Source organism: Leptidea sinapis, chromosome 15 (assembly GCF_905404315.1).
Source record: "Leptidea sinapis chromosome 15, ilLepSina1.1, whole genome shotgun sequence".
Lineage (NCBI taxonomy): Eukaryota > Metazoa > Arthropoda > Insecta > Lepidoptera > Pieridae > Leptidea > Leptidea sinapis.
In genome coordinates, this window is record NC_066279.1 from 8,853,438 (window position 1) to 8,867,036 (window position 13,599).

At 34.3% G+C, this 13,599-nt stretch overlaps 1 long non-coding RNA gene across 1 annotated transcript; it reads left to right on the top strand.

Moving 5' to 3' along the window:
• Positions 1 to 1,339: 1,339 nt before the first annotated feature.
• Positions 1,340 to 2,109, top strand: LOC126968514 (uncharacterized). Its single transcript, XR_007730220.1, has 2 exons — positions 1,340 to 1,902; positions 2,015 to 2,109. It is a non-coding gene; the product is annotated as an uncharacterized LOC126968514 (long non-coding RNA).
• Positions 2,110 to 13,599: the final 11,490 nt, after the last annotated feature.

A 13,599-nucleotide genomic window follows, 5' to 3' on the forward strand; every position in this document is an offset into this window, starting at 1 on the left:
CGACAGTAAATTAAAAGATCGTCAGCATACTGAAGAACATTTACACAATTAAGTGATGATTTTAAATCGTGTGTATAAATATTATACAATATTGGGCTAAGTACTGATCCCTGGGGGAGGCCCTTTGAAACAAGTCGAGTAATTGACTTCCTGTCATCTAGTTTCAGGATTATGTATCTTTCGGAAAGCATGTTTATGATAAAATTTGTTAATAGCAGAGGTATATTAAGTTGTAAAAGCTTACTCTTTAAAATACTTATTACGACATTATCATAGGCACAATTTATATCTAAGAACGCAGCTATTACTGATTTATTATTTGAAAATGATAATTGAATATCAGAAATGAATATACTTAAGCTATCAATAGTACTTTTCCCACGTCTGAAACCGAATTGGGATTCACATAATAGACCGTTATGCTCAACAAACCATTCTAAACGATTTTTTATAAGATGTTCTGTAATTTTCATCAAAACAGAAGAAAGTGCGATTGGGCGATAGGCAGAATGGTTTGCAGAACACCTATTAGGTTTCAGTACGGGAATTATTTCTTGACGTTTCCACGTGGAGGGGATGTTACCAGATGTCACTATGGAATTTATAAGAGATAAATAATAAAATAAAGCATCATCATCTAAATGAGAGATAAAGGAATACGAAATACCGTCCAGTCCAGGAGCAGAATCCTTAACATGAGACAATACACCTTTTAGTTCAGTGAGAGAAAATATACTGTTTATACCAAAACAGTTATCATTATTTATATTTATTACAGGGTAACCAATTATTAAGTCTTCAGGAACGAAAGGTGGAGCCAATTTATCTAAAAAGCTATTAACTAAATGAAAAGGGATTGATTTTAGAGATGAATCTTTGTATGCAGATCTAAACCTTCTTATATTTTGTCATACAAGAGATGGTTTGACATCAGGTGATATTGAATAGCAGAAATTTTTCCAGCCATCAAATTTCTTTTTCTTTAGAAATTTTGAAGTTTCTGACATACTCTTTGTAAGAATTTCAAAATTCTCATCAGTGGAGCATTGACAGTATGTAATTTCAGCATATTTTCTTCTCTTTACTGCCTCAGTACATTCGTTATCCCACCAAGGAGGAGAAGGAATAAAACCCAAAGAGCTATTTTTACTTGGAAATATCTCATTGGCAACCTCAATAAAGATTCTTGCAAAAGAATCTGCACACTGAGATTCTGTACCTGAATTAATTTTTGGAAGGAATTTTGTTTTTTATTAGATCTTTATATAAATCCCAATCAACATCATTAAGCTTATATTTTAAACGAGGAGAATAAGTTTTATGTAATACTTTATTGTTATTATGTTGGAAATGATAATAATAGTGGGAAGTGATCACTAGCAAAAGTAGATCGTAATGGATCCCAGGACAAAGAAGAAGCAAGATTGGGTGTAGTGACTGTTAAATCTGGAGCACTTGGGCCCTCGTCAGGATGAGAACGTCGTGTAGGACGACCATCATTTAATATACACAAATTCACTGAATCAAATATATCTATTAATGTGTTACCATAACTATTAGAAGATAAGTAACCCCAGGATTCATGGCGACAGTTAAAATCACCAAGGATCATAAAAGGCTTCGGAAGAATGGAAATAATATCTTTAATTTCATTTAAGATTGCAGAAGAAGGATGAGGTATATAAATAGATACATATCAGATATTTTCAACTAAAGCAGCAATAATAGAAAAATCATTACTGTGAGAAGGAATAGAGAAGAGAGAAAAGGAAAGAGGGTGTTTCACAAGCATGGCTACTCCGCCATGCCCATCCACACGATCTTCTCTGAGACATGAATAACCACGAATCTTAAACAAAGATCCTGGTTTCAACCATGTCTCTTGAAGAGCACAGATATAAGGTTTATATTTATTTAATAAATAAATAAGATCACTTTTTTTAGGAGTGATGCTTTGACAATTCCATTGAAGAACTTTGTCCATTATTTGGTTTATAAATTTGAGTAATTGCAGAAACTAATAAGGCAGCGTTGGACGGTGAAAATTCATTCGATTGACTAAGAGATTTTATAAGAGAAATAATTAAATCAATTACTGAGGATTCCAAAGGATTTTCATTTTCTTTGTTAATTAATGCACATCCATTAGAGGGTTGGGGAATATTAAAATCCCTTAAAATTTCTTGGTGAGCAGATTTGTCATATCCTTTGCTAAGTGTAGGTGGAGGCTTTGGTTTAACAAAAACAGTTTTTTTATATGAAGTATTGTTTATAGTTTTAGGTGTTGAATGTTGATGCTGGGTTGGAAAAGTATTAGGAGTGATGTTAGGTGATGAGAGTAATGTATCTGCATATGAAATTCGAGAGACAGATGGATGTATCTTTGAAGCTTCTGAATAGGAAATACAGTTTTTAGCCATTGATTCCTTTATAGCTCTTTGTCTTTCATATTCTAAACATTTTTTATCAGTTGCAATATGGGAACCTTTACATAAACAACAAGATATAAAATCATCTTGAACAGAGCAGTTATCACCACTATGTCCTTGACCACATCTAAAACATCTTGGTTTAGATCTGCATTGAGATTTCACATGACCAAACCGACAACAATTGTAGCATTGAATAGTAGGATATATATACAAGTCTACAGTAAGAGAAGTGTAGCACATATATACTCGTTTAGGCAAAAACTGTCCATCAAAAGTAAATACCACAGACTCAGTACATTTAAGATGGTTTTGTCCATCAATCATCATCTTTCGTTTTATTCTCCTAATTTTTATGATTGGACCACAGCCAATAGGAACAGAAACATTATCTTTTATTTCCTCTTCAGACCACTCAGCTGGTACTCCTCTGACTATTCCTATTCTACTCACAGAAAATGATGGAATAAAAGCCTTGCAACGGAGGGCTGTGGCTGTTGTGGAGTGTCTGTGTTATTTCTTTGTATGTTCTCTACTACTATAGAAGAATTATTGCAGGAATCGACTTTGGAAAGAATTTGTTTATCACTAATGTCTACACATTTGCAATCACTTTCCTTAATATCCTTCTTATCACCACGGTGTTTTCGTCGTCTTTTATTACAGTGTCTGCATATTCTGGGTCGAGCTGACACTCTTTTACGGCCACTAGATGTCTGAGACACTGAACCATCTGTATCCATCGTGCTACCTTCGTCATTATTAGATATTGTCACTACATGACCTATATCAGGGGCTGTCCCCCCAGGATCATCCGGGGGGTCCATCATATCATATAAAAGTGAAGAAGAAGAAGAAGAAGACTTACCAATAGGATGAAATTTACACAAATTAACACTTTAATAAAAACTAACTACTAAAATATATACAAATTACAACTTATCTGATCAAAATATCTAAATATTTACATGAAATTTAAAAATAAAATGAAAAATTATTAAAATTACGTGCGACCGATCTTAAGTTTCCCGCCCTTTTTCATTTTTTGTATAATAAAAACTGTAATCAATAAACATAGACATTTTTTTTTTGGTTCTGTTCGTCCATCTGGACAGGCAAAGGGGTCAAAAGCCCATACAGCCAAGTCTTCATTTTTATTTTTCTATTCTTCACGTTACACAGCTTGTTCAAAGTCAAGCTAAGTATTTATATAATCTTCATCTTCAAACATAAATAGTACAATTTCCCATAAAAGTAGTATTTCGTGTTCTTCATGTTTCATTTTCTTCATATACATATAGGTTCGCATGAAAGGCCGAAGCCAAGTCTTTTATTGATAATATTCTTGTTCCAATTAAGATCAAGCTTAGCCCCTTATTTTTAATAATAAACTTTTATGATATGATACTAAAATATAAATCTCATATACGTTATAAGAAATATATACATGAATTATAAATAATAATGATGAATATTAGTTGAATATAATTATAAGATAATATACATTAAAATTTACATTAAAGTTAAAGTCCAATAATAATTTATGGACGAATATGTTATTATATAGTCTGTGTAAGGGATTGTGTCAAAAGCCGAGACATATTTTCAAATTTCGCCTACCGTTGAAACTATAAATTTGTAAAGCGGCACGAAGCAGATAAGTTTTCAATAACTGCTGAAGTGACCGCGGGATGTCTTCAGCATTCTTATAAATATCCAAGAGGCAGTCTATCAATGTAAATCTTTGAAGATTATATTGGGGACAGTCAAAGAAAATGTGATCAAGAGTTTGGATGGATAAATTACAGAATTGACAAGTTGGAGAATCTAAAACACCGATCTTAAATAAATGAGCACCACTACGAGAATTACCACCACCCAGACGTAACCGACAAATTGTGGAGTAAAATTTTCTGTGTAATTATTTTTTCTTTTTAACAAACCAGGGAGGAGAGATTTCGTTTTTAATGTCGGCTAACCATTTGCCCTTTCTTTGAACAACTTGTTGCCAATAATTCTGAAAGTCTTGCAAGAATGTACCTTTAAAATGAGACAGTGCATCTGTGTGTGGTATGGGAATCTTCAAAGCAGTATGTATCTGATTACTATTCACAATAGATTTAGTAAGATAATCAGCTTGTTCATTTCCTTCCACGTCTACGTGTGAAGGAGTCCAGAATAAAACAATATCTTTTGTTAGGGATAAGCATTGATATTTGTCTCTAATATTGTAAATGATGAAATTAGTTGTAACATTACATTTAGGATATTGTAAAGCTTTTAAAACACTCATGCTATCTGTTATAATGATCCAATTATTATATGACTGTTCTCCAATATATTCTAGAGCAGCATATATGGCAGCACATTCTGCTGTGTATATACTAGCCAAGGTATTTAACCTATGACCAAACCCACTCCGCAGTTGTATGTCATAAACTGCCATAGAGACAGCAGTATTACTTTTAGATCCATCAGTATTAAGGTGGTTATAATTTTGCCACTCTGACAGCATACTATATACATCTTCCTTTTATTTTAATGATTCTTATTATTGAATGATAATTATTTTAATAGGCCAAAGAATACTAGAAAATAGATTATGATCACAAGAAAAATGTAACAAATCAGAGATGCCTTCTACTTGATAGTAGGAATTATTGTCAGTTCGGTTAATATAGTCCTTTATCTTTAATAGGAGTGGATGATTATTAATAGAAGTTAATTTGAGAAAGAATTTGTTTGTAGATATTTGAATCTAAGAGCTAGTGGGGGAATATTACATTCTACTTGTAATGATATAATAGGAGTAGACCTGAAAGCGCCTGTTATGATCCTTAAGCATTTATTTTGTATTTTTTCTAATTTATTCACTAATGTAATTACTCCACCATAACAAAAGAAGGCATACTCAAAATGGCTATGGACTAATGACTTTATAGTGTCAGCAAGATGCATGGGTTTGCACCCCAATATGTACCATCTAATGATTTCAGAATATTGCAGGCCTTTAATGCTCGATTTTCTAATATTTCAACATACCTGTGCCATCTAAAATTACTTAAAAACGTAACTCCTAAAAACTTAATTGAATTATCTATTGAAATTTCCTGAGTACCATAATATATTTTTGCATCTCTTATTCTTATAGAATGCTTTGAAAATATTACTACTTTGCTTTTGTTAATACTGACCTCAAGACTAAGATATTGAAAATAAAGCTCCAATTTTTTGAGTGCTACATTAAGATCTAACACAACATTTGATAAATTAAGTCCTGAACTATACACTACTAGATCATCAGCAAATTGGAGGTTAGAAACTCTATTACCCAAAACAATATTTATTTGATTTATGTAGATTATAAAGAGCAATGGACTCAAAATTCCGCCCTGCGATACGCCTCTATATGAATATCGAGGACCTATTAATATTAATTAATTATTATCAATTTAAAATATTAATCTCTGTTTTATTAATTATTTTTCAAAAGTTTTACCAACACACGAGCTTAGTGTGATAGGACGATATGAATCAGCTGAACTAGAATCTTTCCCATGCTTTAAAATTGGAATTAGACAGTCTGTTTTCCATTCTTCTGGAATAGTGGAGTTCTTCCATAGGAGATTTAATATTTTTAGAAACTTATTTAAGTTAGAGGAGTTACATTTTATAGGAGAGCCAATCCAAACTGCATGCAAAGTCCTTTCTTGATGATAGACCGGCTTTTAATTCTTCAATAGTAAAAGGGTCAATCATAAAAGAGTTGATGCTATTTAAAGGATGATTATTGTGAATAATTGTCAAATTTGGTACTGTATCTGGAGTATATTTGTGTAAAAAGTTGGATATCCAATTATTGCTAGAGAAACAATTATTATTAGAATATAAGTTCTTAAATTTCCTCATTTATGTCCAAATCTGTTTCATTGTTGTTAACCTATTTATGGTGGAGCAAAAATCTGTCCAGGATTTATGACGTTCATGTCTTAATATACATTTTTTCTTTGCTTGAGCTTGCTTAAAATGAATGTAGTTTTGGATATTGCAATTTGATTTGAATAACAGATAAGCCTGCTTGCAATCTTCTACCACTTTAGTACATTGCCCATTCCACCAGGGAAGTTGTCGCTTTCTTTTAGGTAGATGAGTAATATTGTTACAGTGGTAGTTGGTTTTAGGTACTGAATTTTCTACCGCTCTAAGAATTAAGGAACAGAAGTTATTGTAAGACTTCTGTAGATTACGATTATTTATATCAAATTGTTTTAACAAGTCATTCACTAAGTTCTCATATTGGTCCCAATTTACTATTTTCAGATTACTGTGTGGAGGAATGTTGGATGGAATTGAAGAAGATTCAGTTTCCGACACTACCATGGAAAAGTTTGTGATTGTAGGCAAGTGATAGCTGCCCAAAGAGTCCTGATGAACTTGCCATTCACAGCACAGGAATAATGAAGATGATACTATTGTTAGATCTAGTCCATTTGGTCTCCAAGAATTAGTACCCACTGTAGTTGGTTGATCATTATTTAAGAGCATTAAGTCATTATCATCCATTACATCCATGATGTCTCTACCTCTAGAATTGGTTCTATTACAACCCCAAATGGTATGGTGAGCATTAAAAGCACCAGCAATTATTAGTGGTTTTGGCATACTATGCAACAGTCTATTAAATTTAGATTTGTCAAAGTTAGGTACACTGTTGCCAGGACTATAAAAGCTAACAATTGAGATGTCTTTTTGTTTGCATTTAATTTTGATTGCTAAATTTTGCAAGGAGCTATCAGAAAATGTTTCTAACTTTTGAAAATAAATGCCATGTCTAACAAAAATTGCTACACCATTGTGATCATTACCACAATTATTTCTTAGTATTGTATAACCACTGATAGAAAACTGTATATTTGGTTTAAGCCAAGTTTCTGATATAAGTGCTATGTGTATGTCCTGCTCATAAAGAAGGTTTTGAAGCTCAAGTCTGTTACTCAACAGACTTTGAGCATTCCACTGTACTATGTTAAGTTTGTGACAGTTGAATGTGATGTTTTATTTTTAATTTCTATGGTATCTTTAATAGCTGAACTAATTGCGTGTGAGCTAATGCTTTGATTCTGTGATTTATTTAGTGTAATGACTTTGATTATTGATTCTGTGATTAGGTTCATTGCTGCTGGATTGGATAAAATTAAATTAATGATGTCTTGTGTGTTCTCTGTCTTATTGAGTGATGGAAAGTTTGTTGGATTGATTTGATAATGGTGTTTTACTTTTATTTTTACTATCCAATATCTTTTTTTGTTATATAGGGCATTGACCTGATACTGCAAGGTTACCTTTACAGTGCACACATACTGCTTTGTCAATAGGTATAGTACATTCTTTATATGAATGATTTTCAGTGCAGATTGAGCAACACTGAGCATTCTTACAGAATTTAGCCAAGTGGTCAAACCTAAGGCATCGGAAACACTGCTTAACTGGCGGCACATAAGGTCGCACTGGTAGACGCCACATCTTTAAGTGAACGTAATCTGGGAGTGAAGTAGATGACGCAAAGGTAATAATGACTGCCTGTGTAGGTTGTAATATAAAACCACTATCGGATTTGTTTTTTTTTTCATTATACGCCGAACAGAAATATTTTTTTTTGTACTTGGCAAAGATTTGAAAATTTTTTTGTCGGACATATCAATGGGTACGGAGGAAATCACTCCAGACAATTCAGTGGCACCAGCTGGGATGGACGCCTTAATATTTTGTTCCCTTAAAAATGTCGTGTTGTCTAGGAATGTATTAGCCAAATTGGGTCGTTCAAACACTACTCCTATCTTATATTTGTTGAGTTTCTTAAGATATTTAAAGCCTTTAATGAAGCGCGATAAGTAGCTACTAAGAGTTCGCATGTCACGACTACCAAGTGGCTGTTCAGTGACACTCTCTATGAAGACTATAAATTCATGACCGGCACCCGCGTCTTCCGGATATCGGCGACAATAGTCGGCCACCGTATATGGCAAATAAAAGTCCTCGTGGTCTTCCAAAACTGTACGCGAATCTGAGTATTCGCTACTTTCAGAGGTGGAATCTAGAATAGACTCACATTTATCTCGTTCCGGCTTCGTTTTTTTCCGCCTTTTCGACATCTCTTAGCACAAACCTAAATCACAAAATATATAGACTTTTACTTATACTAAACAAATTAAATGATAAACATATACAAATACTTATATACATATTAATTAACATATTCATTAATTAACTACTTTAGTCGACAATAATATTATTTTTTTAACTCGGCATATGTGCTTCAATTCGTTTACAATAATAGCTACATTCATACATATTTATACCATACCCTGTGCCTACACCAGCGCCATTGTGGAAGCTTTTTGAACTGTTACTTACAGCATAAGCTGGACACTTTTTCAACTTTTCTCCCATAAGAGATGATTCTCCTTGATTAATTACCAAACTGATTGATGACATATTACTTATATCCTCTTTGGATTACTTTTTTTTAATTTATTTAGTGGCGCGGGAAGCAGGCCTTTTCGGATCACTCAACAGTGGAGTGTGGACACAGTTAAACACTAATCAGCAGTATAGTAAATAAATTCTTTGATTTTTATTTTGGAGAGTAACAATAATACTACGCAACAACAGTCGCGGAACGTCTCTTATGGAGACTCGATCCTCGGAGTGGTACAACCGCTTTCAAGTTTTCGTTCTTTACGATTTGTACAACGTAATGGACAAAAACGTCCCATATTTTGATAATGATGAACAATCAGAATTTATTCAATTAAAATCTTAATTAATAAGTACTGCACTATGGCAACCATTAATTGTTTAGAGTCGATGAACTGGGTCCATACAAAAAACGCATATAAGAATGGAACAGATATTTTTGTGTATCTCGATTAATCTTATAAACAATCTAATTTATGTGTCTCTGTCAGATTATCATTGCTATTTCAATAACGCATCATAGTCTATGCATATATTATATCTACGATGGATACGAACAATACGAACTTAGAATATTAACATCCCCGCGTGCCCCTTTAAGATAGCAATAGTATTGATACGAGTAGTCTCAGTTATGTTAAAATTACCCCTAGCACATACATCATACTCAACAGATTATTGGGGATGTAAATGAATAAAACACAATATGATAATGAAAAGCACGTGCTGATATTTATTTATTATAGGATCACAACATAACGAAAATAATACGTTTCGTTAAAATATGTCCATGTGTGTTTTGGCTTGTCGTATCAGTTTAAACTTTAAACCCTTGTTTTACAGTAACAAAAGATTTTTACTGGAGAAAATTGACTTTTTTAAGTTACTTGATACAATCTCTATTTAAAATAGTTACAAATATCTCTTACTATAAAACCAATATAGAAATATTAAATAAAACTTATTTTCATATGTCCTACAATGTCCGGTGTGGTTTTGAATTCGATTTATTTACACATATTATGCAGTTTGAAGCTAGAGAGGGTTTGAACATAAACATACAGATGAGAAATATAATAATAAAACAAAAGATGTGGGTACCACCATAATATTTTTCTAACATAAAATTGGTGTCCTACGATTTATGCAATGCGTGGAATTCCGTTTTTTAACCGCAATATTAAAAAGGGTGGAAAAAATATCTATTAAGTTAAACACTTATTTGTTTCTTGGCATAGTTTCAATTGATTCCGCCAATTCAAAGAGTTCGTCAGAAATTTCACTTAAAAGTTTACACCTGAAGAAGTCGCAAAGACGCTTAAAATGATTGAAACCACTAAAGGCAGAGGTCCGGATAATATACATCCACAATTCTTAGTAAATTGTACTAATATGCTAGGCTTTACCCTCGTATATTTATTCAATGAAAACCTGCTGCCAGGATCATTCTTGGATGTCTGGAAGGAAGCAAGAGTAGTTGGAACGCTTGAGGACAGATGCTGGCTGACTTCATGGAGAAGGAGGATCTCTATATGATGAACTCCTTCTTCATGAAGCCAAAACAACGCAAATGGACTTGGATCAGCCCCGATGGTGCCACTAAAATGAGATCGACTTCATTATGTCGACCAAAAGACATATATTCAATGATGTCTCCGTGATCAACTCAGTGAAAACTGGGAGTGATCACCGCATAGTAAGAGGCACATTGAATATCAATCCAAAACTGAAGCGGTGTCAACTGGTGAAGTCTACGCTCCGACCCGCACCCATCCAGATCCAAAACCCCGAAAACTTTCAACTCGAATTGCAAAACCGCTTCGAATGCCTCGGTGACTGCGTCGATGTGGACGAGTATAACAACAGGTTCGTGGCAACTGTCCAAACGGCTGGGTCTATGTTCTTCAAGGCCAGCCGTTCAAAAAGAATGACACAAGTATAGTGGTGCTGTTCTTCAAAAAGGGTGATAAAATGCTTTTGAAGAACTATAGGCCCATATCACTTCTGAGCCATGTATATAAGTTGTTTTCTAGGGTTATCATGAATCGTCTCGTGCGCAGGCTCGACGACTTCCAGCCTCCCGAACAGGCTGTAGCACCATAGACCACATACATACGCTACTGCAGGTTATACAGAAGACAGAGGAGTATAACCAGTCACTATGCTTGGCGTTCGTAGACTATGAGAAAGCCTTTGATTCGATCGAGACCTGGGTGGTGCTCCAGTCTCTCCAGAGGTGCCGCTGCGTTGGAAGATGTGTTTAAGTTTCTGGACTGGAACGGACTGGGCATCAACATCAACGGCGAATGCATCACTCACCTTCGATTCGCAGACGATATCGTAATCATGGCAGAGACCATGGAAGACTTAAGCCATATGCTCGATGGCCTCAATACAGCTTCCCAAGGAGTAGGGCTCAAAATGAACGGACAAGACGAAGATCATTTCAAATGTCCATGTCGCACCTACTCCCATAACAATTGGGAACTGTACTCTCGAAATTGTTGACGAGTACGTCTACCTCGGACAAACAATCCAGTTAGGCAGGTCCAATTTCCAGAAGGAGGTCACTCGTCGAATCCAACTCGGATGGGCAGCATTCGGGAAGCTCCGTAAAATCTTCTCGTCCCAAATACCGCAGTGTCTGAAGACGAAGGTTTCAACCAGTGTGTGTTGCCAGTGATATCTTACGGTACACAGACGTGGTCGCTAACTATGGGCCTTATGAGAAAGCTCATGGTCGCTCAGAGGGCAATGGAGAGGGCTATGCTCGGAGTTTCCCTACGAGATCGAATCAGAAATGAGGAGATCCGTAGGAGAACCAAAGTAACCGACATAGTCCAAACGATTTCGAAACTGAAGTGGCAGTGGGCATGGCACATAGTTCGACGGACAGGCCTTTTCGAGGCCTTTGTCCAGCAGTGGACGTTTTCCGGCTGACGACTAACTAAATAATTACAAAAATATATTACCACTAAACAACACGGGTTTTTTTAAGAGCGTTTGACAAGGTAAACCATAAAATTCCCATTGCAAAATGACATAGATTTGGAATAACTGATACACTTCTTGAATGGTGTGCTTCCTACCTTTCTATAGGATTGGCGAGAGTAGTAATGGATGGAAAATAATCTCAACCATTTGTTGCGTCTTCTGGCATACCTCAGAGCTCCATTCTGGGGCCTCTGTTTTTCAATGTCTTTATCAACGACATAATACGAGCTGTAAATAACAGCGACGTTTATCTTTTTGCAGACGACCTCAAGGTGGTCAAGACAGTGAGAAACAGCTCTGACGTGAAATGCCTTCAGAATGACATTGACAAAATTCATAATTGGTGCACAAAGAACAAAATGTTTCTAAACACCTTAAAATGTCAACATAAAAAGTATGTTAGAAAGCGATGCACTTTGCAATCCGAATTCTTCATTGACGGACAAAAACTACATGAAGTACCAAGTATTCGAGACCTGGGTATCCAAGTAGACAGCAAGCTACGTTTTTCATATTGATAAAATCTCGGCTGAAGCAAATAGATCACTGGGCTTTATTTTCAGGAGTACAAAGGGCTTCAAAAAACCAGCTAGAGTAATTAAATAATATAACTGTTACGTGAGGAGCAAGCTTGAGTATTGTAGTACATCTTGGAACCTGACTTATAAGGTGCATATAGATAGTCTAGAAAGGGTACAGAAAAATTTAATTGGTAGTTTATCGTACCGATTCAAGACTCCAAATACAGTCAGGACATATGGTGACAAAATGGAGCACTTTCAATTACATCAGCTATCCTCGCGACGATCTCATCTTGACATATTATTTCTCCATAGGCTAATAAACGGCGCGCGGCATTGATTGTCCGGCTCTGTTACTTAAATTTTATTTTCCTGCCAGAATACCACGACATCTATGTGATTTGTTTGTGCCAAGTTTCTGTAAAACCAATCTAGGACGTGATTCACCTGTGGTACGCATTTCTCGTCGCTATAATGACTATACAAAGAAAAGTCCAAATATCGACATTAATTTTGATAGTCTTAACAACTTTAAATTAAAGCTCATAAAGTTTGACCTATCTCTCTCTCTCTATCTAGCCTCAGAATGTAATAATTAGATAGCCTTATATAATAAATTGGTTAGAATATAATTGCAATTACAGATTTGTAATTAATATAAATAATGTAATTAATAATGTAATTTTCGGCACTATAAGTCTTCTCTTAGTAATTATATAACATTAAATTTGTAATTTTGTGACTGTTTGATGCCAAAATAAAATAAAATAAATAAATAGCTCGTAATTCTAGATTTCTCCTTACTCATATTTTTTTTTGTTTTTCTTTTTGTGACTATTTCTGCGGTATCAAAGTGGTCTGAACAATAGTTTCCGTTTTATTTAATCTTGGTACACATCAATATGTTCGTCTTGTCGAATTTCTTCATTTTATTTATTATTATTGGATCTAATCGAAACCTGAAATATAATAATTTTATTACACTTTGTAAACATACAAGGGCTATGATTTTATTATGTTAGTCCATACAAAATTACCGTCCTAAATAAATGCTAATAATAAATACTTGCATTTTATTATTTTTATAAAATTTAATTAAAACATAATATCGAGTCTATATTGAAAAATCATTTAAATATGTCTTTTATTGTATTTTGGTTTGTGCCGATGGTCTTGTT